Source organism: Porites lutea, chromosome 8 (assembly GCF_958299795.1).
Source record: "Porites lutea chromosome 8, jaPorLute2.1, whole genome shotgun sequence".
Classification (NCBI taxonomy): domain Eukaryota; kingdom Metazoa; phylum Cnidaria; class Anthozoa; order Scleractinia; family Poritidae; genus Porites; species Porites lutea.
Genome location: NC_133208.1, coordinates 8,184,199 through 8,189,536, shown reverse-complemented (window position 1 = coordinate 8,189,536; position 5,338 = coordinate 8,184,199).

Here is a 5,338-nt window from a genome sequence, read left to right as displayed (position 1 = left end):
GAATGATTGAATGGGGCCGTAATTCAAAACCAAAAAAACAAATGCTTCGATTATGGTGAATGTTTTGCCTCCCAATAACAGTGTTGTCCACAAGTCACAAGTACAGTAGTTGGATGTAACTAATTTTATTCACGATTCACTCTCACTTAGTTTCACCGCAATCACGATGTCTCCAAAAACTAAAAAGCATTTTTCTTTGTTCTATTTTAACGCAACCGCGAATTCCGAATCGCGAAGCTATGCTATAACCAGGTATTTGCCGAAAAGAAATAACAGTAATAACAGTGGTTTGTAGATTCTATTTTGATATTGAAGTTATTAGGATCATTCTATTTGTCACGTATTCTCTTGTAATCAAAAATATCCGATGCGACAGTCGACAGAGCATCATTTTTTTTAGACCCACCCCTCGAGTCCTGCAATTGAAGAATAGTAAAAACCAGGTCAACCGATCGACGCTTTAGTTTCGACATTGTCGAATCAGGGGGAAGGGAGGCGCGGCTAATTCGAAATTAGGAGCAATTAGGAGCACTTTTAAATGTTTTAGTTTCTGGAAGGGCTTGCTTAGAGAGTGCTTGCAATAAGAAATCATATCAAAGAACATCAAAGACGAAATCCTATCAGTGTTTTAGTCTTAGCTGGCGTCGAAATGTTGTTAGCTTTGTTGTTGTGCTTTGATGAGACTGGGAAATAAGGCAAATTTTGGAGCACCACATATTGGTTGGTGTGATGTCTTAGCGATTTTTACGGACTTAATATAGGTAGAAGTAGATGTGGATGATGTAGATAATAATTTGAATCGATGGAAAATCATGTCTGTTTTACCTTAGGTTTCTACTTTAAAATGAGTAACAATCAATTCAACAAACTGCTAAACGAAACACCACAAACTTTCTTTTTCCAACACCCCCAGCCACTCTAAAGATCCGGAGGTTTTCATGTATAACTGTTAATCATGAGCAATACGAGCGAACTTTTAACTTTCTGTGCGATTTTACGCTCTTCACTAAGGGGCCGACCATTTAATTCGTGAGGGGGAGGGGGGGGGACCGGTGATTTCTGGTCATCAAGACTATTTTTTCCTAGCAATCTGGTGGGCAGGATTTTTTTTCCCCTTTTTTCCCATAAGCTTTCTATTACATTTGTGCTGCATGCAATTTTTTTCTTCTGACAAGCGCTTGCAGAAAATTTTTTTTCAAAATCACCCACCCCCCCCCCCCCCCCCCCTCAAGAGTTAAATGGTCGGCCCCTTACATAAAAAATGAGAAAAAATAAATCATCCTGACCAACTTCCCAAAATGCTGATAAACAAAATATAATATAAACTGACGGGTTTAATTTACTATTACCGTCAACGATCCATGAACGCAATGTCTGGATTCAGAGCTTTCTTCTGTAAAGGGGACTCCAAAGAAAGTAATGGGGATATTTCCTCTGTTGTGTTCAAAAATGGGCTCAGCTGTATGTGCAAATTAAGAGACAATCAAGGAGCCACTTCAAGCAAATAACCACAATAATTTGGTATGGAGACAGTTTACGAAGGATATGAAAACATGAAGATAATTATCTTTACGTCGAATTCAAAGAAAGATATCTGTCGATCAAATCAGTTAGACTTTGTGCGTCTCTTTTTTATGGACTGCAAACCAGTAATTCTCCGAAAAGCGAACATTGTCAAAATTTCCTTGAAGAAATGCAATCCCTTTTTACCTTATTTCGTCCACTGAAGACTTCATAATTGTCGCTTGAAAACTTGATCTCGCCCGTCTGGTTTTCCGCCAGATTGCGAAAAAGGGCCATAAATAAGGTCAAAAAGTCGACCGGAAGCGTCCCGAGAGGAAGCTCGATCATTTAACCGGAAGTCCCTCGTCATTTTGCCAAACTACCGCTGACTAATTAATTGAGTAACGAAAAGTCATCCTCCCTCCACGCCCGTGGAAAATTGTCACCCGTCAGTCACTGTCAACATTCAGAACTACGTTCACCCAGACAATCATACTCAGCCTACTTATGAAATGACTCCTGGGTTCAAACCTTTCACAAAATAAGAGCAATATGTAGACAATAGACGTATTTTACAATCTGGTGGCGTATTAAATATGTATTATTATATAGATACTGATGAAATACCAGGATTTTTCCTTTTACTAATAAATCATATCTTCATCACGCGCAGTGAAGATACTATTTTTATCTTTCACGTGTGAGGATATTGGTGTTGCCATGGTTACTAATATGATTAGCCAATTACAAGAATTACAATAGTTTCAAAAAGTCGTGTTTTATGTAGGAATTTCATCAGTATCTACAAAATAAACAGAACATTACATGGCCGCTTGGAGATACGAATTTTATCTTCTCGTGCTGAAAGTATCTCTCACGAGTGAGCGAAGCGAGCGAGTGAGAGATACTTTCAGCCTTTGAAGACAAACTTCGTATCCCCGCACGGCCATGTAATATCCTCTATTTCTGACCTCGTTAACATGTGCAAAATACAAAACAATTCTTACTTTCAAACAAGGTCAGAAAGCCTGAATATATCACACGTATATATATCACCATTGTGAAAGAGGTATAAAGCTGGCCCATACATGTATACTAATCAGATGTGTCAGAGATACACGCACACTCAGATGCAGAGGTACAAATTGCACACACGCATTTTTTGGACAGCTGTTTTGAGCTGCATGCACTGTACATATACATGTCTAGGTATCTAGCGCAACTGTAAAATTGGCATGAAGACAGTCTGTGGGCCAAGAGCATTATCCTCCGGATAATGTTGTTGTTGTTGTCACTCAAAAGTATAAACCATTAATAATGAGGCCTAAAGTATTTATGGGTATACATGTATGTTCATTAGCAAAGCAAATTCAAAGATCTTTTGACAAAAGTTTGCATTGTCACGAGATACTCGTGCAGATGCAAATACCTACTTTCTGCAGGCATGCTGTTGTTGTTGTTGTTGTTTTTTATCTTCCAAGAAAGCTTTTTATGTCCTATCTTATGATTTTCAAGTGTGCGTTTGTGATATGCCTATGCTCTTTAATTGTAGACATCTGTTATGTGTCCAGGACAGGTGAAGCTGTGAGCTTATTGCCACGAAATCTGGAAACCGTTTGATGTTTTTTGGATGCATCATCACCAAAAGCTTCAATAAAGTAAACATTTCTGAAAAGAACTTCCAATGCTAATAAACTCTTCTACCCATAAATCTATTAGGTCCCATCGTTCATGGTTTATACTTTTCAAGCAAAAACGTTTTTTCAATCAGGTGTATACAAGACCTGTCAACCTTCCACATCTTCAAATATTGAGAATTGATGGGATAAGGGATGATAAATGATGTCATAATGACTACGGCACATGACATCATTTGTGAAAAAAACTGCACAAAAAAGATGTTGTTGGAATTGTCGCATTTGACCTAATTAATTGGCTTACTTCCCACCAACCACATTATTGCTTATATTATTTACAATGGCATACCAGAGTTTGTGAGGAAATGTTTGATGTTAACAGTAAAATAGCTCAAACAATGCAAAGTATTTGAAAAAATTCCACTGTCAGAAAGTCGATTCCACAAGAAATGGCAAACCATGGCGATTACCCGCAAGATTTCAGATTCTAACCTGGAGACTGGGTGAATTATGGTTCAAAATCTGGAGTCTCCCAGATTATGCAGGAGAGTTGACAGCCCTGTGTATACAGTCAAACCCCAATTTTTACACACCTGCTTAATAAAGACACCTCATTATTACAGACAGTTTGCTTTGTCCCTGGGGAAAGACAGTCCTTAAGTTACTCTTAAGTTACATTTTCTCTAAATTCAACCCAGTTAATATGGACACCCCTCAGACATGTGTTAACAGAGAAAATGTTTACAAATGGCAGAGTAGTGTGTACAACTGACAGAGTACTGGATACAACTGACAGAGTAGTGCATACAACCGACATAGAAAATGTTAAAGCAAGAGTCTCTCTCTGGAGCACCAAATATCAAGAGCAGACGTTTGAAAAAGCAGCAAGAAATGATGCCAAATAAGGGATGAGAGATAAATGAAAAGAAGACAATGATATGATACAACTGACTAAAATAATTTTAAAACAAACAACGTGCCATAGTTTGGTTTCATGCCCATAGTTTCATTTGATTTAGGCCCTTTTCCATTTTGCTATGTTTTCCATTTTGGGTGCATCGAAATCCAACAATTCACAAACTGTCCCAACTGTGTCTTCAAACTGACGTCCTCATACCCTGAAAATTTAGAGGACATTGCAAGTAAAGGCAAGTCCGCAAATCCGAAGCTCATTTGTCTTTTAAAACAATTCTAAGCCCCTACAACGCGATCGGTAAAAGTATTTAGGCTTATTTCATGGCAATTAAGCTTTGGATTTTTTGAAGACATCACCTTACTCAAATGTGAGGTGATGTCTCCTCAAATCGATCATGAGTTTCATGACAAATCAATTTAAAAACGGAATTTCATTAATTACAATACCTGTTCCTATACTTTGTGTTTCCCAAGGATGTGTTATAAGCAACTGTTGATATTTCACCCAGGCTCTTCTTAGAATACTCATTACGGCTTGCTTTAGGTCTTTTTTTTGTGCGCTGATCAGCAGCCGCCATGTTTTTTATTTCAGCAACCGAGCGGCCCTGGGAAGAAGTTTGAATCGACTCCATAGGGGGGGGGGGAGGGTGGGTGGAGCGGGAATCACTTGATATTTAGGAGAACAGAAGGGGGCATCATTCGTAATTGGGAACCCAAAAAGAAATCAGTGAAGAAGAATTGAGGAATTGAAGTCAGAGGGACGACTCAAATCTGTTGGACAATACCAGTTTGAGAGCATATAAAACAAATACGTCCATTCTACTGGGAGGTAAAAGTGTTTGCAGTCTCAGTTTGTTCTAACCGCAACTTTATTTAGAAAGCGAAAGTCTGTTACACTTTCGAAAGAGTACATTTTATTTTATATGGAGAACGTTTTGTGACACTTTAATATTTACCCTTTTATAACGTGCTTATACCTAAGCTAATATTTAACTAATTTGAACATAACAGGTGAATTGTGAATTGTAAACCATAACTTTATAGATAACTGAATCATTGTGAAACAGCGTCGATCATCGCCTCTTTAGCAATGGGCACACTAACTCAGCTCTATACTAAATCCGATTCAACCGCCTCGTCGGCCTTATCTTGCGTCTGGAGCCTCTTCATCCAATTCATTTAGTCCGGCCTTACGGCAGGTTGACCTTTTACTTTACCCTCTTAAAACGGCTGCTACAGTTTTAGATTTTGAAATCATAGGTGGACTTGGGAGTGGGCACCCT